Genomic DNA, 21,802 nt, shown 5'->3' with positions numbered 1-21,802 from the left:
CGTTTAGAACACGCCGCCTGTGAAGGGGGGGCTGGGGTGGCGGGGGGGGGGGTGGTTAAGACGTATTGCGCAACGCAACCTTCCTATCGTAGCACGATTATCACAAAGGCGATAAGCAGAAAAATGTCGCTTTTTGAGCTGGGAGCGGTCCGCTTCGTGCGTGGGTTTGCGCATGGCTGTCGAGCTTTCAGCGGCGATGAACTCCTGTTTCGCCGCTGTGATGGTCTAGCTAGTCGGCAAGCCGTTACACATTAACGGGTACCCTTTGGTATGGAGAGCGACAGGTGAATACGAGAGACGGCATCAGAAAACAGTTTAATAGGGATGGAATGCCCTGCTCACCCCCGCGCTGCTGCTCCCGTCGGTGCCGCACAACACTGCTCCCGTCGGTGCCAACGTTACTTGGTCAGTACCTTGTCGATCGGTCGGGTCGTCGTTCGGTCGTCACTACCAGTGGAAACACGCTGAAGCTCCTCGTCTACATTCGGGCTTTACGACGGGCCTGGTCTGTGCTTTTCGAGCACACCCCGGACTTGCTGGACGGCCCAGAGTTGAGTGTCCTTGTCGCAACTGCGTGCAGCGTCCTGGAGCTGCGGCGGATAACTTCTTGGTTGAGCTTCGTTTGGAAACCGTGCACAGTCCCAGAAAATGTGCCACTGGTCTGCCAGACCCACACCGCACACTTGACACACGCCCGTCGAATAAAGTTTTGGATGAAACCTGTGCAGCGTTGCCGGAGCGAGGATGGACCCGGTCTGGAGCTGTCGTAATAGAACTGCCTCCTCCCGGCTAAGACCCTGGTAGGGGAAGGGGGGGGGGGTATGACCCGTCGAGCCAGGCGGTAGGCCTTGGTGATCTCGTTGTAGCTCACGAGGCGATCTTTGTTCGCGAACCACCACGGACGGTCGGTCCCGGAGGAGCGGAGGGTAAGTGCTCGCGCCTCCGAATGTGCCGTCTCGTTGTGGTAGGGTGCAGTTGCACATTCGCCCATGTGCGCCGGAAACCACTTGACACGAACTTCTGTGCCCTGGAGCCTTGCCTTGCCGATAATGGCGGCCGCCTTGGCGCAAACGTGACCTTTAGCGTAGTTGCGTACGGCCATTCTAGAGTCACAGAGCAGTGTGCGGCACTCAACCTCGGAGATGGCCAGGGCGATGGCGACCTCCTCGGCGTCCGTGGCTTCGGTGCACCGTACACTCGCAGTCGTGGTCTTAGTTTCCGTGGAGGCCTTAACGGCGACCGCGACGTAGCCTTCGTGCTGGTACTCTGCTGCGTCGACGTAACGCACGTGCCCGTCTTGGGTGTGCATCTCGATGAGGGCTTTGGCCCGCGCTGCACGCCTCTCCTTATTGTGCTCCGGGTGCACGTTCCTAGGTACTGGGTCAACGCATATGTGCGCCATCGCTTCCTCGTTTATGTCGCGCTGTTGCCTGTCCGGCGTGCGTGGGTTGTAGCCAAGGTTCTCGAGGATTGCGCGTCCCGTCTTTGTCGTGGAGAGACGTGCCAGCTGTGCCGCCAACTGCGCCTCTATGATTTATTCCAGGGTATTGCGCACTCCTAGTTGTAGTAAGCGCGCCGTGCTGGTGGTTTCCATGAGGCCCAGTGCCGATTTCTAAGCCTTACGTGTGAGTGTATTGATCTTGGCCCGTTCCATGACCCTCCAGTTATGGTACGCGGCCACGTACGTAATGTGGCTGATGACGAAGGACTGGACGAGTCTCATGACGTTGTCCTCCTTCATGCCCGTTCTTCTCGAAGAAATGCGGTGAATGAGGCGAATTGCCTCGGCCGTCTTGCTGTTCAGTTCGGCAAGGGTTTCGCCGTTGCTGTTCTTGCCAATGATCATGCCCAAAACCTTGAGTCTTGTTACTTCGGGGATGCGTTGCCCCAATGCGGTGACAATTTTGATACGGTTGGCTCCGCACTGCGGTGTATTGACCCTACGTTTCGGTGCGAGCACGAGTAGTTCAGACTTGCTAGGCGAACAGACCAGGCCCGTACCAACGAGGTGCTGCTCGATGGCGGTGACTGCCGCTTGCAGTTGACTATCGATGTATGCGTCGCTGCCGCCGGCGACCCACAGCGTGATGTCGTCGGCGTATATGGTATGCCGGGCACCCGGTTCGCGCCAGCGCCTCCGCAACCCCGATCATGACGAGGTTGAAGAGGAACGGTGAGACGACCGATCCTTGCTGCGTGCCTGTGCTGCCGAGCATCTTCTCTTCAAGCTGTAGGTCCCCCGCGTGGAGTTATACCGTCCGATCCGTAAGGAAGTCCTTGATGTAGTTATAGCTGGTTTCGCCCATGCTCAACTTGGAGACTTGTGCAAAAATCGCCGAATGCTTTACCTTGTCGAAAGCACTCTGGAGATCCAGGCCAAGGATTACCCTGTTATCCCTCGTGCCTTCCTTATCGATTATTTCCGCCTTAAGCTGGAGCATGGCGTCTTGCGTGCTCAGCTTATGTCGAAACCATATCATGGAGTCTGGATATAGGCCTTCCTTTTCGAGGTAGTCTTGCATCGGCGCGCGAGCACGTGCCCAGCACCTTGCCCACACAGGAAGTGAGCGAAATTGGACGGAGGTTGTTTGTGTCTGGCGGCTTGCCCGGTTTCGGGATCAGGATGGTCTTGGCACATTTCCACTGCAGCGGCAGCCTGCCAGATCGCCAGCACTCGTTGTAGTATTGGGTAAGGGCCTCTATCGATGGGTCTTCTAGGTTTTTGAGCATCTTGTTCGTAACGAGGTCCGGGCCGGCTGCAGAGCGGGTGTTTAGCTCGAGCAGCGCAGCTCGCACCTCCGCCATCGTGACGTCCCGGTCTAGCCACGCATTGGGTGACCCTCCGTACGGTGGGTGGCGCTCCGTAGGGGTAGTAGGTAGGTATTTGTCCTCCAGCTTCTTGAGCACGGCGTCTTTTTTACCTTCCTGCTGCACAGCTGTGCGCATGAGCCTGGCGAGGCGGTCTCGTTGGTGTGACTTGGTTTTAGCCTCGTCAAGCAGGTGGCGTAGGAGGTTCCACGTTCTGCCACGATGTAACTGTCCGTCGTCCTTGTTACAGATCTCGTTCCACTGCTGTTTGCACAGGACTTTGCAGTGCATCTCGATGGCTCGATTTAGCTCGGCCACTTTCTTGCGCAGTTTACGGTTCAGTCTTTGTTTCTTCCAGCGCTCCATGATGGAGCGTTTGGCCTCGATGAGGTGGGCCAGGCGGCTATCCACGCTTACTACGTCTTCATCGGTCTCCACGGTTTTGGTGGGTGATCGCACGGCTTTGCACAATCCTTGGATTGGTTCTGTCGGAACCAGTCCCAATCTGTCCATTTGTGTTGCACGGTGTTACCCCCGATCTGGCAGGGTATAGTGATCTCGAGAATGTAGTGGTCACTGGCAAGGTCAACACCGGTGTTTGCCCACGCGATCTTGTCCGTTCGATCGTTCTTGACAAAAGTGAGGTCTGGTGTAGTGTCCCTTGCCACGGAGTTGCCTATCCTGGTGGGGTTGGCGGGGTCCGTGATGAGTACGTAGTTGTTGTCCAGGGCGCTTTGCAGCAGGCCCCTGCCCTTGATGGTGTCTCGGACGTAGCCCCATGCTGTGTGCGACGCGTTAAAGTCGCCACCGATCACGAGCGTGCTGCCCATGGCCTTTGTGCTGGCCTGGTGGAGGAGGGAGCGGAATTTCTGGTGTATGTGCTTGGGGTTGCTGTAAACGTTGAGCCGGAACAGGCTGCCCTTGCGTTGCTTGCTCGGTATGATCTCCGTAAAGGTGAACTGAGTCTTGATGTTTCCTTGCTTGATCGTGTGCTCCACAAAGGTGAGACCCTTGCGGACGAAAGTACACACGCCACGGCCTGGGCGGGGCTAACGTGTGCTTTGTACCCGGGGAGGGACGGGGCCGCCGAGACCGTCTCTTGGAGCATGATCACGTCTGGTTTCCTGTTGTATTACCGCCTTCTTGTGATCAAAGCTGTGGCAATTCCACTACCAGATCGTAAGATCCGACCGCGGCTTTACTGATGCAGTTGGGTTGGCGGCCATGATTGCGTTAGGGTGATGGGTTGCTGCTGTTCTTGGTTGTAAGGATGGTTCACGAACAGTGGTGCAAAGGTCGGGTGGCGTACGATTGGACGTAAGGTCTGCTCGACGAACTCGAATTTTGCTTCCATTTTCTTGAAAGACGTGATAATGAGCTCCTCCAGCTTGTTGAATCTTGCGTCAAACTTGGCTTCTAGCTTTGCCTCAAGTGTTGCTTCGAGCTGTTCCACTTCTTTGCGGGATCTCTACGACTCGAGCGCGCGTTTCTTTGGTACGGGCTCAGTCTCCATTTCGTTTTGGGGTTCGGTCGTTAACATTTCCTCCTCGAGCATAATCTGCGGTCTTGGCTCTGTGACCGGCGGTGGGGTTGGCGACTGAGTCGGGGATGGCGTCGGTGCGGGCCGGGTCCGTAGCGGCGGGTTTAGATGTATCTCGGCGATTTCCTTGGTCAGGTTGTTGACCGAGGCTTCCAGTTCGATGTTTCGTTTTCGTAGCAAGTCATTTGCTGCCTTGAGACGGTCCATTAATTTTTTGCTTCGTCATTTTGCCACGGTGGCGGCGTGGTCGGCATGCTTCTGCCGCTGCCGCTCTTAGTTAGGTCGGCCCAACTCACGCGATCGTGACGGTGACCTATTGCGGCTGAGGCTCCGCTTGTTTTTGTCGCAGCTGCTGTTTCTTCGTGTTGATGCACGACTCCTGGAAGGTGTCCTTGACTTGTTTGGGGAACGTGACCCTTCCAGGCGCGGGAACAAGCTTGCCGAGAGCTGCGGCTGTTGCTGCTGCTGCTCGGCGGCGCGACGCTCTCACTGCCGGCGTCGGACGACGGCGTCTTGAATTTGCCCTTGCAAAATCGGTCACCCGCTGGGTGAGCGCCTCCGCACAGTTTACACTTGGGGGTACATGTGTGGTCTTCCTTGGGGTTGGTCGCGCCGCACGCAAGACACGCGCGGATGGTCGGTGTGGGGCATACGTCGCGCCGGTGGCCGACTTTGCCGCACTGCTGACACACGTCTATTTGCTTGCGATAAAAGCTGCACGGGATTAGGGTAACGCCGTAACGAACGAAGTTCGGTACCCTGTGGCCTTGAAACGCGATGATAACCGTGGTCGTGTTTTCGATGCGCTTGGCTCCGACCGCGAGGGGGTTGCGGTCGTTCACGATGTTCCTGTCTATTTCGGCGGCGCCGTCGTCCGTCGGGATGCCGCGTATGACGCCCTTGACGGTGTCGTGGGGCGCCGTGCGGTAAGCGCCAGCTTCGTGGAGCTTGCCTTGCACTTGAATCGCTTGAATTCGGGCGTATTTCGCTGCGTTTTCCTCGCTGGGAGTACTCACTACCATGATGTTTTGCTGGACGTTGGGGCTTAATATATATGGTCCCTGGTCCCAGCCGCGCTCTCGATGCGTGCCGCCGCCAAAATCGCCACGGCCACGTTGGTGGTGCCGGCCTTGAGAATGCCCAGGCCGCCCCTTGGCCTCACCACTATCTTGATTTCCTCTGTAGGCATGGCGGGCATGCGTGCCGCACGAATCGCCGATACACGGGCGCTCGTGGAGAACTTCGATTTCGAGCTCGTATTGCCGTCTCGACGGTTAGGCTTACCGTTCGAAGCGTGTTGCCGAAGTCTTTACATGCGATCGTAGGCCTGGGTCCAGCCAGCTTCATCGTGGTATTCTTTGGGCGAAATATCCTCGCCCTGCACTTGCACGCACATTTTGGAAAAGCAGTGCTTCAACAAGTAAACGCCAGTATTTCGAAAACTGATTAACCTACCTTTTGGCCCGAGATTCTCCAGGAATTGTGGCTCGCCTTTTTCAAAATGGTATTCAAAGCAAGCATCGGAGCGCGGGGGGGGGGTCGTGGCACATACTTTCCACACATAATGCAACAACGCGCATTATATTACGCAATTTTTCCTTCGTCTTTACACTTAGGTCCACCTTAAGGGGTTAAGACCTTGTGGGCATTATCTTATCTTTACCCTTAATACTTGCCATTAGGGATTAAGAAATAGAATGACAGTAATAAAATACGCGCCGTCGTTATTCTCACTGCTCTCGCGCAGCACCGAACTGCCCTGCCGAGAGACTCTGCCCACGACGGGTTCGAGAGCGAGCCACGACTCTCGCCGCGAGTGTACGTTGTCAGTCACTTCACATGGAAGCGATACATATCATAGTACAGGGGTTTATTACGCGGACAACCACGATACAAACACTACACTGTACTACGCACCTAGCCCCTGGGGCATATACAGCCGTCAACGTGTGCCCAGCCCGTAGTCGGGCAGCAGTTAGCGTCCGCCGGCGTTGGCCGGCCGCAACGCTCGCTGACGTAGGGGAAGGGGGCTCTCTGTGGCCGCTACACATTTCAAGCCGCTGGACTCGATCGGGCGGCATCGGCCCTCGTCCGCTGACCTCAGACGGCGCAAGCCGTCACATCGCGGACGCGGGGGCAACCCACCAATGAGTGGAATATGCCCGCGGAGACTCGCCGGGCATCCTACGCTGTAGGGTATACGTGAAGGTGGTGAAGGGTTCCTCGGGGACCTCAGCCAGTCCTGGCGTAAGGTCACCACGCTAGCTCCCGGCGTGTCAACCACGCGGGCTCCCATGGCTACGGCAGACCAGCGAGGTTCGCCGATACGAGAACACAGTAGACAGTAGTGCCGAAGCACAGCCGTTTATTTGGGGAATCCCAAAGCATGCGAGCACAAGGCTCGACGGCGTTCACGAATCACGCCATCCGGGTCGTGACCGCGAACGGGAGGTAGGCACTGACGGCGCGCGACAAACAAAGCTCCCACCTGAGATGCATGTATCCATCACCGCCGCGTTCCGCCGATGTCGCCCCTGCCGGGTCTCCGACGAGACTCTCACCACTCCCCTGCGCGCACGTTCGCGCCGCCCGCGCCCGCGCGCCTATCCCCGCACACATCGGTGGCGCCATCTCTCGGGGGACGCCGACGAACCAGCGGAGCGCCGGACCGGTTTCAGCACACCAGCGTCTCTCCCGAAGCGCGCGCTGGCTCGGGATCGCAGGTCGCGGTTCTCCACGATTCCCACAACGCACTGACGCAAATCGAGGCATGCGCTAATCGACACGGTGGGTGCCGTGACCCACGGAAGTGGGAAACAACAGCCAATGCAAGAAACGGCCAGAAGTCGCCGAAGGGCATTTACGTACCGTGCGATCGCTGCACATCCCAAGGGCGGTCTCTCCGGGGAGTCTCCTGCGCGCATCCCCCGTCGCCTCGTAGGGAGAGGAGGGAAGCGCGCGAGGATCGCCCTCGCCCCACCAAGGAGGAGAACGTCGCTAGCGCCTCCTCGCCCCGATATGAGGGGCTTGGCCCCCACAACCTGACCATAATAGGCATTTGGTTATGCTGAGTGAAACACATTTTTGGACAAGGTGATTCATGTTGTGATTTGAAAATGGGGTATATAAAAATGACACACGAAATGCTACAGGACGGACCCAAAATCACAACTGCTTAATTTTACCAAGAAACCCCCCTGAAATACTCTTGCGCATCCACAGCAATGTATTTTAAATAATACATAAAATTACCAACACAGTAAAAGCAACGACTGTCAAAAAACGGTAGTTTTTTTTTTAAATTGTACGGGAAGAATTCGATCACACAGGCGCTTGCGTGTGAAGAATACGTCCCCGGTAATGTATGGGCGATATAGCGCACGGGTCGTGTGCAGTGAGTGAGTGAAAAACTTTATTAGACGAGAGGCCATGGGGCCCTGGGGGGCGTAAGGATGAGGGGAAAAGGGGAAGGTAACAACTCGCACAATGAACACAGTTGCAGTCTTGGCGTCCTAATCACAAAATGAACCCATAAAAGTCAGTCAGTGGCACTAAAATGCACAGCTCACTTAAATGTACAGTTCACACTGTAGACAACGCGGTTCACACTGAAAACAGTGCACGCTGCATTCAGTTCACATTGTAGGTAGAACGGGGAAGTCTACCAGGCCGTTACACTAATTTGTAGAGTCCGTTTTCAAGGGCGTACTCGGTGATTGCTTCTAGTGTGGTGGGATCGTCGCGGACCCGACTAACATGTTCCTGTTCAGTCGCAGGGGCGGGACCTAGAGTTAAAAGCTGGTGGCGATTACGGTCGAATAATGGACAAAGCCAAATTAAGTGGTAAAGATTTGGTGTGCCTTCACGACTACAGTGGGGGCATCGGCGCAATTCGGATTCTGCTGGAGCTGTCCATTTATAAATAATGTGGGGGGTGTACGCTGCATTCGCATACACTTTATTGGCGAATACTTCCCCCGGACGCGAGAAGCGCTTGAGAAGGGCAATGATGCCAACAGGAGTTTCTGCCTGTAAGCGCTTGCAGCTTTCCTTTTTGAGGTGACGAAGCTGGAGTTGCCAGTCTGCCTGGAGAGGGGGGACGGGCGTGGCGGGCACCGTGGGAGGTGATTGTGCAGTGTAATTGTTTTTGTTTGTTTCTTCTTTCTAAAAGGACACAGCGCCATTTTGCAAGGGTGTGGCAAATGTGCGGGTATGCACGGGGCTTGTCGCTTCTTATCCGTTTGATGTAGTAAACTTTTATCCTTTAAAAAACCACCACGCCACCTTACAAAAGCGCCCTTTGACGTTCCCGAAACGGCAAACGATTGCACTCATCAATAAGAAAAGTGCAATGTGTCGAAACAGTGTTTATAACACGTTTAACAATCAAGCGGTGACAACGAAGACGATGTTTCGTGGAGCTCAACTAGCGCGTTATCCCCCAACGGCTGCTGATTATTGCGTTTCTAAACAAAATCCGAAAGCAGAAGTAACAATGCCACTGCTTAGTTCGAAACAAGTGCACATATTCATTATTTATCGTAAGCAGTACGCGTCTTGCACTGCAACGTGAACGAGCAGACGACGCGAGAGCACCATTCACACTAGGAGCGGTTCGTCCCACCGCCGCCAGGGGCCGACTGTGTCCGATTTCGGGGCGAATACAGGAAAAGGGGGGGGGGAGAGAAGGGTAGGATACATATATACATATATACAGGACTAATAAAGACATGTTTGTACAATATATACAAAAGTAAACGTTAGGAATACTAGGGGGGGGAAAAGCCTCCCCCCCTCCCCCCACCCACACACACACACACAAAGGGAAAAAAAACCAATGCCACAGTTCAGTCTAACTAGGGAGACAGCGTGGAGCCGGGAGGAGTCCTAAGGCATCCATGTAGGGCCCCAGGGCCTCGTGGACTCCGTCCCGCTCTCTGGCACTGCCCGGCGGCCACAGAAACCCTTCCGAGGTGCCGAGCCCTTCCCCTGAAAGCGGCTAACAGTTCAGCTCTCCCTGCCGCAAATGGGGGGCACTCGAGGACCCGATGCGGCAGGGTCTGGACAGCCGCCCGGCTTTGGTGGCACGATGGGTCGTCGACAAGCTCCAGGCGGTGTTTTCGCACGGCCATCCACACGCACCCCACGCGGAGGGGCAGGACAGCCGACCGTTGCTCTCGGGGCATCCGTGTGACCCGCACGGGTGGTGGGGCCTTTGCAGTGGCTAACCTCGGGTCCCGGTGCTGGGCCCGTACATGTCGCTGGGTCAGCAGGCGGGCGTCATCCTGGGCCACCGTGAGCGAAGGGGGTAGCTCGTGGGCGTCGGCGGCCAGCTCGTCTGTCCGCTCGTTGCCCTCCAGCCCAATGTGGCCTGGAACTCACTGCAGCCGCATTCGAGCTCCCCGTTCAGCCAGCCGTACCACCTTGCCCCGCACAGCCCGCCCGAGGAGGGAGCGCGGATTGCCCTCCCGGATCCGCTGTAGGGCCACCCGGGAATCGCACAGCGGTGTGAAGCCCTCGGGGGGCGGCTCGGCTCCAGTAGCAGGTCCAGGCCGAGACTTACGCCCTCTATTTCAGCCGTGGCGGATGACGCGGCCTAGTGTAGCCGGGCCTGCTGGTGGCCTCCCTTAGCACTGCTGCCGCCGTGGCCGTACCCTGCCGCTGCCGCACAGAGCCGTCTGTGTAGACCAGGGTGTGGTCCTCCAGGTCGCCCCGCACGACACCCCGGGCCAGCTGCAGCTGCCCGCAGTGCGACGCCCGCCGCTTGCTGCGCAGGCCCGGAATCTCCATGTGCTCCTCGGCTTCCAGGGCAGGGGGGGGGGGGGCGCTTCCACGGGGGCCACCACCTCCTCGTACAGGGCCAACATGCGCCCCATGCGCGAGTGGCGGTGTGTGCGCCCTCTCCCTCAGCCTGTCGCAGCCGGCAATGTGGCCCAGGGCGCGCTGGTCCGCCCTCTTGTGGAGCGTCCATGCCCCCGCCTTAGACAGCGTCTTCGCACACTGGGAGTCTCGAGGCAAGCCCAGGCAGGTGCGGATGCCCCTGCGGTGGTCGCCCTCCAGCTGCCGCCAGCTGGGCTTGCGCAGGGTGACCAGTGGCAGGGCGTACATTAGCAGCCCAACGGCCGAGGCATTGTAGAGCCGCAGGGCCGTTCGCTGCGAGCAGCCGTGGTCCCGGGCGGCCATCTTTCACACGGCCGGCCATGGTGGCCATCTGTGCCCTGGCTCAGAGCTCCCTGGTGGCCTGCCGGAAGTTCACGCAGTGGACCAGTGTGAGCCTCAGGTAGCGCACACTGGTCTTCCAGCTGAGCTCCTCGCCATCGTTGTGCAGGCACCTGGCCCTGAGACGGGACATTTCCTTGGCTTCTTGGCGTTTTTTACCCACGGATATAAAACCGTTGGGAGGCAGAGCTTTGCTCCTTGGCGTTTTTTGCCAAGGGATATGAAACCGTTGGGAGGTGGAGCTTTGCTGTAGAAATCTTGTGTATTTGAAGCACGAAGCGTTCTAGGAGGCGTTGGATAACGAGTGTTCCGGTGTTTTAGTTCCGTGACTACATTATACGTGATACGACAGGAGACGCCGACAGCCCGAGACCCTAAGGAGCTTCGCCCCTTAAACAAAAACCAGCGCCCTTGGCAAAAAAAAACCAGGCAAAAAAAATTGTCTGCGTATGGGCAGTGGCGCCGCGCATGAAATTCTGTTATTCCCAATCGCAGTGTATGCAGTGCCATACGATCTCACTATAAGCACTCCACTAAAGTGACGTCCGGTCGCATTATTTTGTGGAACGCCGCATATTGGCTAATAGGATTTCCTTAATGTAACCTAACCTAACGTAACATCGCCTGACCAACTTAGCGTAATGTTACCTAACGTAACGTGACCATTGTGACCTCAACTAACCAACAGAACCGATTATTTAAAACGTATTAAAACGAAATGCTAATCTAAACAAAAACACTAGAACTAACTCAGTGCCCTTCCACTCTGCGAAGAAGAAGAAATGGCCAGCGGAGGTGGGCGCAGTCCAAGTACACGAAACAAACCCGTTGTTTGTAATTTGCGATTGAGCATACTTCCTAGTTCATTAGATGAATGAAACTTGGACGGACTGGAGTTTATTCGAGCTGACAAACGGGGGGGAGCTGTTTGTTTTTCTCCCGTAGAAGACCATGTATTGACAGCAATCGGGAATTTACAATATATTTACAACTTCACTGTAACGGAAAGTAGATGAAACTCGGCGTAATGTTAGAGTCGTCTTGGCGGCTAATTGTGACACAATTTGGGGGGGGGGGGATGGTTTCGATAAACCAACAGTTACAGCCGTTTTCTGAAACCATACTCCCTCCATAGGCGACCATGTAATAACAGCAGACGATAATTCTGCAACGTTTACAACTGCACGAAAAGTAAGTGAAACTCGACGTAGGGATAAAGTAATTCTAGTAGCCGATTTCAGTGAGATGTTTTTTCAGGATAGAGCTACAGAGCATTCACAAGAAAGTTGGCTTTGCCGCAAGAATGAATTTTGTCGACGCGACTTTTAGATGCGACTGCATCTCATTCACTCGCCTTGTCCCTCCATACGGCGTTGTCCGTCCACACCCCTCCCCCTACACTATAAAAAAAAACTCCCACCTCCCCTCGCGGGAACCCCTGTGTAGATGCGACGCATAGGCGGAGCGGCGAAGGGACCGCGTTTTATAGCGCGCATAACGTTGAGGGGACTGCGTAAGCCGGTCCCAGTCGATGACGACGATGGCGTACTTGGACTCTAGGTGTTTGAGCCAAGCGTGTATGTTGCTTCGCCGGAGAACGGCACACCGGTTATATGCGCAGCGCGCCCGAAGGAGAGGAAACCGCGGAAGAGAGTGTACAGCACATGCGCCGGCCCCAGCGCGTCTGCCGCGGCTATGACGCAACGTGCCGCGGCTATGACGCAACACAATCCAACGCAATCCACTTTAATCCAATCCAAATTCAACCCAAGCCAAGCCAAGCCAAGCCAATCCAATCCAAGCCAAGCCAAGCCAAGCCAATCCAATGCCCCTCGCGAGAGAGTGTTCGCTATCGGAGAGGAGAGAGGGTGAGCGGCGGAGAGCGCAGCTGGCGTGGCGAGGAGAATGGGGGAGGGGCGGACAACGCCGACGACGACGACGCCGGAGGGACAAGGCGAGTGAATGAGATGCTCTGCATCTAAAAAAATAATAGTTAGCGGCGCCCGGTTTCGATCCCACGACCCTGTGGGCGGAACGCGAGGTACATGGTGCTCTTCCCACTGCGCCACAAAACCGAGACAGAATCAAATGCTACGAACGCGCCTTATATCCTTGACTCATTCAAACTACGTCAAGATGCTACTGACACAACGCATGATGGGGCAATGATTAACACTTGCAATAAAAGAAAAGAAGCTCCCACTTACAGCAACAATGAGGGAGTAAAGGTCGTTGCGACAGCGAAGCCCCAAGCATACCACTTAGAGAGATTGACCAAGATTGGCCAATAAAACATAATAATAATCATAAAACATAATAATCATACGCGTTGCCGACACGTTTCAGGCGAGTTCAGAATCAATCCAACGGAAACACCAAGTGAACCCCACGATCCGTCGCATCTACACAGGTGGGCGCAATTTTTTCACGCACTCTGTTGACGACGCAAATACACGAGCGCCGGGCTCCAAGCTCTGCCCTTTGGATCACGCAGCTAAGACGTAACCACTGCACCATTTTCCCTGTCATCCTACACCGCGATAACCCAGCCTTCCATTTCCATCAGATGCCCCTACTCTCTTGAATCGCGCTATGCACACTATGACCTGATTGCTAAGATTTACCATAGTCATGCGGAACGTAGACGGAACAAGTCTATACCGCATATATGCGAATGATTGCGAACTTCTGCGAACTTCAGCGTGGTACGCGGGCAGTGCAGACGGGCTTTATTGACAATCACACAAACACTGCCATGCCCGCATCACTTTAGCTGTGCCGGCAATTTTTATTTATTGAAATATGTAGGTAGTCTCAAAGCTCTCAGGTGTTAGAAAATCGAGTGGGTCACGATGTTAGAGAATACTGGAAGTGACCGTTATTATTGACGTTGGGTCTGGAATGCTGATGGTAGACGCTGTGTGGTTGGTTCCAGATAAGGGTTCCTGTTTTCGCAAGCCTTGGACAGGACCGGATAAAAGAATGCAGGCATTTGTGCGACAACAGAGTTTTAGCACTCAGTATGGTCTGCTCCGATCGTACCGTGTTGACCGGGACCCGAATGCGACTGCGCGCGCGGGCACGGCGAGGAGGAAACCCCCCACCGTAATGAATGCGCGGGCATGGCGAGGGCCGGCCCGCGGAACTAATCCATCCTGCCGGAACGAATGCGCAAGTGCCCAGTCGGGTCTCGGTCAGCACGGTACGAACGGAAGAGGCAGAGCATAGGGAGTGCTAACACTCTAAGAAGGGACGAGATGTAGGCGGTAGCGAGGATGAGGCCATCTGTGTTTTTGTTTTTTACTGGGTTATTGAAGTAAATTTCTTTTAAAAAATGTCATAAACGCGATATTTTTATAGCAACGTCACCGAGAGTTGGATTAGTTTTAATTAATCTAATGCCAGCAATTCGTGAGCAGCCCTTGACCATTAATCAAACAGAGCTGCCTCTGAATGGCTTCAAATGATGAAGACATCAACACCAGTTGAAGGATCCAAATTGATCACGCATGTTCCAAATAAGGTCTAACGATAGTTTTACATATACAGTAACCTGACGCAATTTATTGCACGTGCCGTAGCAGTTGGGAAGACGAAAGTGCCCCATTGTGCGAAAGACCGTCATCGTCGTTATAGTATTTGTCCGATCAAGAAAACGGTCGCCGCTGTAAAGAGTAAATAAAAAAAAACTTCTCCAATCCACGCCGTGAAGGTGGTTGGAAAGCAAAGCTTTAGACGACACCCCCAACAATTGCCCATGCGACGTCACTTGAATTCACACACGTGGCTCTGCAAAGAGTGAAACGAGAGATTCTGCAGCCGTTACTTGGAATTCGCGGGGGCGGCGTCCCGAACGCAGCAGCATCGCCCACGGCCGGGCTAGAGCGGTCGACGCCGCCGCTGTATCCCGGCCGTGCGTCGGCAGAAAGAAAACGGAGAGGAGAGTCTTTCGAAGGGTGAGACAGCGGAACCTAGCCATCCTGATGCGCTATATATATCTCGGGGCTACACCACCGCGCGACACAAGCGTGAACACCGAAGCAGTTCGGCATGCGAGCTTAGTGATCCCAATTATACCGATTTAAACTAGTTAGCTTAGTAAGTTTGAGAATTGCGAGAAATTTAGCTGAGATAACTTTTATAATCGCTATTTATCAGGACCACTTGCTCCTTCCGCTTTTTGTAATACCTCTTGAAACACAACCGAATTGGTATTCATCAATTTAGAAAACGGAGACCCAGTCGTGGCGAACAGTGCGCAAAAGGTAGCGCTTCTCTAGCGGCCAGATGTCTGTATCTTGTCTCCACATTTTGTTTTCCCGCCCTTCAAACCAATCCTTAACGTATCTTTGCCGTACGACCACTTAATTCCGTCGGGTCCGGGTTATCCAGGAGGTGCTGTCGAACAAGTTAATCAAGCCGTGCGAAGGAAGCGCGCAATGCTCGGGAAGCTGCGCCAAAGCAGGCCCAAAACAACCGTCACTAAAGCAGACGACAAAGCCGACGGAATGTTCTCGCCGACGCGACCGCCGAGGTGAGCAGCTCCGACGCGCGAAGAACGCTGGGTAAATTCGCCGCGCCATATCTACAATGTGCTCCGTTGCTCCGTGAGTGAAACCCTCCGCCCCGCCGCCTCCGCCGCGCTGAGAGTTTATTGTCCCGCACGCCACGAAAGAACCGTTGTTACGGTATATTTACATAAAACCCGCCGCGGTGGCTCAGTGGGGGTCGTATTTATACCCCAAGGGGGGGGTCGTATTTATACCCCAAGCGCCAACGGTCAAAACAAGCGTTCCCTCTAGATTGTGCACCCGACACTAACGGCACAGACATACACAACACTCTTTCCAGAGTTCGTGAGCAGTCGGTAGTAGCGGCGCACGCTGAGTCCGAGAGAGGGGAGAGAGGAGGTCTCCGCAACAGCTTCTGCGTCCTTGGGACAAGTCTCCGCGTGTTGCGTCGGCCGCCATCGAAGTTTGATCGCGCCGATAGCGAGGCGCCTGATCCAGGCCTGTCACAGCTTTGAATTGTCGGCTGCAAGCGTGAGTCACCGACAAAGGGGGCCTGCTTGAAAGGCGCACGTAGTGGAGGCTTCGCCGCACAGCCGAGGAGTATTGCGGCGGGCTGAGTCGTAACAGCATGCAGTCCGTCGTGGGCCACCGTGGAGAACGTTTCTCTGACCGTTCGAGTTGTCATGTTGTAAGCACACCAGTGTGCTGCTCCCTGTATCATCGCTGTTATATACTCGCCATGCGTTAAATCAGTTAAGTTTGGCTCTTTGCTCAGCGTCGTCGAAACGGAGGCAACTCCCCTACAAGCCGCTCATTCACCGTGCACGCCACCGCGACATGACGGAAGTCGGTTCTTGGACGCCTTCGCCAATGTAACAACACACGCACACACACGCACATGCAAACGCACAAACACGTATGCACGCACGCTCATGCGCACGTAAACCCGGCAAAATAAGCCACAGAAGGAAACATGTAGTTCGTCGCTCGCATAGCGGGCTGGAGGCATTAGCAACCGGATCACCCGACTGCGTGCGCTCCTGCAGGGCTATCGATCGAGAAAGCCGCGTTGTTAAGCCAGGTGACACAACCGTGACTGTGGCTAAAAACAGCACAATTCGTCAGCCGAAGGCGGTCGGACGCACAGAGGGTGCTCGGTTGCCCAGGCGCGAAGTCGTTATATATACCCCTGCTTCAACTCTGGTGGCCTACAATGGGAGGCTTTCAATTCGGTCATGTGAACACAGCCACTGTTTGAATCGTTGAAAGGGCATTTTCTATGCTGAGAATCATAAATAGAAAAGAGCGCGCTTCCGTGAGCGACAAAAATCTCCTAAAGTATGCTAGCGTGTATTGAAACAAGGTTTAAGGTTGTTATAAGAGAAACGTAGATGTTTTTTTCGTGCTAGCGTCACTAAATAAAGGCTTTTATTTAGCGACGCTAGTTCGGGCTTTTGTGCATATATGTGCGTCTGCCATGCAAACCTTTGAGACAATAAAGGTTTGATCCGAGCGCTCTGAGGTGTTCGTGTCCAGATATCATTTCACCCATGATTTGGAGTACTTAAAATACAGCGGAATAAAATCCAAATTTCGGAGAATTGGATAGTCACAAGATATGAACTCCAAAAACAGCGAAATTTCGATAAAAAGTAAACTCCGGAAAACACCTACCGTATTTTACCAAAAATAACCTCCGAAAACCCGTAGCCCTACTTATAGGCTATAGCTGACAGAAAAGGCAATTACTTGCGGCACAAAGCCCACCGACCAAGCCTGCTTGTGAAGACTATTAACCAGGAAAGCCGACACAGAGCGAATGATCTGTCAGGGCCACGGTGTAAGAATATATTTAGGTGTTGACACTGCGCGCGACGGCGCGGCCAGATCTTGTTCGCCTCTCCATGCGCTTCTAAGGAACGCCGCCCCTGGAGAGGCCGGCGCTGCGATCGTTTTGACGTCACTTGTAGGATCCCCGTTCCTACCTTGCTGCGTTGTTGGCTTGCCGCGTGTGACATTTCGTTCAGGACCCGCTTTATAAGTGCATTTCCGTGCTAATTTTCGGCGTTTGAAGTTCATTATCAGTGCGTGAAGCGTAGTTTGACCTCATGGGGACTTTATAACCGTGGCAGGCTGCCCGTAAACAACTTGAGCGTGATGGTGTATGCGGACGCATGCGACCGAACCCGGTGTAAGCGTAAGCTGCGGCTCGTTTCCCCGATCAACATTTAGCTCGGCTACGACGATCACCCAGCTAATTTGTAGATTTCGGTTGTCGTTCTCAAGAACTAGGTGAAGGAGGAAATCATGAAGCGTTTACTGCTCGCAGAAACGCTCCGCACACAAGTCCGCCGTGCCTGCCCTCCGGCGGCTCGAACCGACGTAGGTCGCGACAGCAACACCTTGTTGCCGCTTTTTAAAATCACACTGATCGCGGAAAAGGAGGTCCGCATTCGCGAAAGTGGATGTTCGTGTGGTGAAAAATTGTGCTGCGTAGTGTCATCAGCTGCGATTTTCAAAGCGACGCTCAAATATCTGCCGCGATCTACGGCGACCGGCCGCGGATGTCGGGCCCCGCGCCGCCGGCATGTTCGCGCACGGTGCGGCGAGCGACCGAAGGGTGTCTACGGCGACCGGCCGCGGATGTCGAGCCCCGCGCGGCCGGCCCGTTCGCGCACGGTGCGACAACCGGCCGAACGGTGGCTACGGCGACCGGCCGCGGATGTCGGGCCCCACGCCGCCGGCCCGTTCACGCACGGTGCGGCGAGCGGCTGAAGGGTGGCGATACCTGCGCGCAAAAATCGGCCGAGGCCGTGGCAGGTATCTTGATCATCGAAGGCTTAAATGGCAGTAACCACGGATACAAACTTCCACATACGAGAAAAGGGGTGACAGTGTGGTGAAAAGCTGAGTTAGGGACTGTCATTCGCGACTGTAACGACAGCGGCGATGAAATATCTGCCGCGACGCTAAGCCTAAAGTTCCCAACATCGGACTCCGCGCATCCGAAACCGGCCGCGAGTTAGCTGTTGGAGAAGACCCTCTTTTAAAACTCGCCGCGCGCAAGCGTGTTGCTTTCGGTTCCACGAACTTCTTGGGGGCCTCCAACGCTTGGTTCCCCTATTCTTACACTCCCCATTACCCCACGACGTGTTTCGCCTCGTACGCAACCACGCCTTCTGTGAGCAATCGTGAGTTCTCGTACTTGATGCTAGACTAGAAAAGCGCAGGCTCATTGTAAACAGACAAAATCCCGTGTTGCAGAGGTCTTAATTAACATAGCCAAGTCTAAACTCGCTCGAAGGCGTTAAAAACTCGCGTTAATACCATTCGTACATTGCGGACAAGTTGTCGCCAAAAATAAACATGTCAGCAGTACAGAGTACTAGTGATCGTTAATCAAATGAGGGCATGAATATAAAAAAATCATTGGAGGAGAAATAGGCACTGCTTAAGCCAAAGTGCAGATCGTACCAGCACTTTTAAGCCTGTGCGGCGAAGCAATCCGCTCACCGGTCTCATTCATTTTTTACCAAGCAATGCGTGCAGTACGCGTGGTGAGATCGCAACTGAGCGCCACGTTTCTGCCGCTGTTGCAAGGTCTATTTTCTTGCACACGCAGTCGCGTACATGTCACTTCGCAAGTATTTCATAATGAATTAACAGTGTACTTTTCTCGGCACCAATTGTATCGTACTTTGCGTTAGCTGGCTGCGTACGAGCTGTCTGTGGCGATGGTAGCAACTACCCAGCCGCGGCGGTGTCGTCGGGAACAAGCGAGCCGTTGATTGCTTGCCCGGATTATTTGGTCTGTAGACAACTTTCTTCTGTAATTTGCTACAAAACCGCGAGGAGGGGGCACACGGCGGCCACAACAAAACGTGCGGTCGCATAAGCTCAGAAAATGTGCTCTAGCAGACGACAGCATAACCCGGCGTCCCACAAGTGACCAGAGTTACTGGATATAGACAGTTGCGAAACTCCCCATAGGCCCCATGTATCGAAAGCCGGTCTTCGGTTGCCCCCCTGCGCTGGGGCAAGCACGGGGCAAGTTGACTAGCCTGTCGTCTGTCGGCAGGACGTTGAAGCAGTACTCAAGTGCTTGCGGCTGCTGCTGTAAGTCATAAAAAGAAAAGCCGCAAAAACACAAGTAAATTTTACGTAATTATTGTGTTTTAGTTTAAAAAGCAATCTTTATTTTACAGAAAATTTTTGAATAATAATAGTTTAGCGAAGTTCCGTTTTTATCTCCTAGGTGCCGCGCGCGTCGACTTGCCCCTCAGCTTCCACGAAGTTGGGGGGCTAGCGCCCTCCGGATTCTCAAGCGGAGTTTCGCAACTGTCTATATTGAGTAACTCTGACAAGTGACGTCACTCGTAGGTGGCGCCACGGTATGTCCTCGGGGCCAATACCATATTGTCAGGAGCTGCGCAGAGATACGGCCACCGCGCGGTGAGGGGGAAACGACGCTGGCGGAGGCTTTGGGATTTGGGGCGAGGGGGGAACCTCAACTTCAAGGCCATAGAGGTAACGAATAGGTGACTGGAGTGTTGGTGGAGGAAAAGTAGGGAAGGGATGGGTACGCAGGCGGAGTAATCATCCGGATGAGAATTTAGAACAGCCAGGGGAGAAAAAAGGGGGTGGGGGCGATGAGTTTAAAACAAGGAAGAGGGAGAGATGGGAGGGAGGAAGCAAATCTATAGGTTAGCTGGGAGTAGGGCAAGTAAGCGTAATAAAACAGGCAAGTCGGTTGCTGACAACCGACGCCCCGATTCAAAGGGAAAGCTTATTTAGTGACACTAGGGAAAGCCACTAATCATCATCATCATCATCATCATTGCCATCCTACCGCTACCACCAGTTGTTGCATACGGGACGTTGCGTCCTAGCAGTGCACCGGGCTCCGTCGCCTCCGGCATGCGAGGTAGCGTGGTGGTCGAGGGGCCAGCAAATGTTGCTGCTTGTTGGGATCTGTTAGCTGTCGCTGCAAGCCCGAGTCACCTAAGGTCCCTAAAATTACTGAGGTAGCGCCGTCTTTAGATCTCGCCGCCTTTCGCCCTCGCCCGCGCTCCTTTCCTACTTCGTTTTTTGCCATTTTTTTTTTCGCCGGCGAACGCCGCGCGCCATTGGCCAACAGCACAGTCACGTGGTTTTTTTTTTTTTTTGCTCCGCCGCTGAGTCAAGAGATGGGCAAAACGGCTCACTTCAGTGAGCGGCTCAGAACGGCTCAGTTCACTGAAGTGAACCGGTTCATTTGAACGGTTCAGCGGTTCATTTAGGTTTGTAACCTGTGCTAAGCATCCATAATCTAAATTATTACTCAATTGTTATTTAGTCATTTATTTTGTAACAACATCCGCTGTATTTGTGCTGAAAAGAATTGGCCTCACCATCATTACAAAAGTTTTTATGTGTCAGTGGTATCTCAGAATCACTCTCGGTCGATATATAAAGAAGAAAATGCAACTTTTTGTCAACTTTATAACCTCACAAATATGATCTCTACTAGTGAGCTGTGACGCCAGAAAAGAAACATCCCCCTCGCGAGGGGCACGATCAAATGCAGAGCATTTCTGCGGGGGGGCACGCCTGCAAGTCGTATGGATTACGTATTGGTTGTTGTTGTAATTGTTGTCTTCCAGCGTAGACATTGTCGATGAAGTCGATGGTGAAACGTGCCGTGAACCCCCTGCCGCGGCTATGACGCAACGTGGAGCGGCTATGACGCAACGTGGCGCGGCTATGACGCAACACAATCCAACACAATCCACTTTAATCCAATCCAATCCAAGCCAATCCAATCGAATCCAATCCAATGCCCCTCGCGAGAGAGTGTTATAGCGCCGAAATCGCCACCACGAGAACGCGTGATGCTGACGTCACGATCACGCCACAGATGTTAGCGACCGCAGCGCGCGCGAACGACATATGTGGTTTAAGCGCGAACCGACCGCGGCGAGAGAGCGCGATGCGAGCGCCCCACCTGTTCTTGCGCGTGAACCTAACGCGGCGAGGGAGGGTGTTGCGCACGTCCCCACCTGTTGTGCGCCCGAACCGAATGCGGCGAGAGAGGGCGTTGCGAGCGGAGAGAAGGCGAGGAGGACGCGGGGGAGAGGGCGCACCTCTGGCCGACGGTTGATCGAGTCAAGGATATAAGGCACGTTCGTAACCTTCCGTTCTGTGTCGGCTTTGTGGCTCAGTTGGTAGAGTACCGTGCACCTTGCGTTCCGCCCGCAGAGTCGTAGGATCGAAACCTGGCGCCGGCAAGTATTTATATAGTGTAGGGGGAGCGATGCGGACGCGGACTACGGACGCCAACGCGGGTGACATCGTGAGTTAGGTACTAAAATGCTCTGCATTTAAAAAATGATTCTGGACATAATACAAGAAACTAATTTTAATATTGTGGTGGTGAACAACACTTTGTTCAGTTTATTCGAAGCGAGGTCGACGGGTCCACTTTCTGGCAGCGATAATCGATGACGCGAAAGTTGCACACAAGACCCAGCTGGGTCGGCCGATACGCCTCTAATAACTCTACCGGAACGTGCCGACACGACTCCTTCAGAGCCATGCTCAGCACGATTCTAATCGAGCGAGCAGCCGCTGAACGTCAGTTCTTAGGAGAGCCGCTCTGCCAAAGAACCGCCGGGAGCCGATAATCGCCGCGGAACTGAGCGGTTGAGAAGATGCGGCTCGTTCCTGACTCGGACAACAGCTGCAC

The sequence above is a fragment of the Haemaphysalis longicornis genome, unplaced genomic scaffold, assembly GCF_048455015.1.
Source record: "Haemaphysalis longicornis isolate Haplotype H1 unplaced genomic scaffold, Haemaphysalis longicornis Haplotype H1 scaffold_1, whole genome shotgun sequence".
NCBI classification, from domain to species: domain Eukaryota; kingdom Metazoa; phylum Arthropoda; class Arachnida; order Ixodida; family Ixodidae; genus Haemaphysalis; species Haemaphysalis longicornis.
This window is presented reverse-complemented; position numbering follows the sequence as displayed.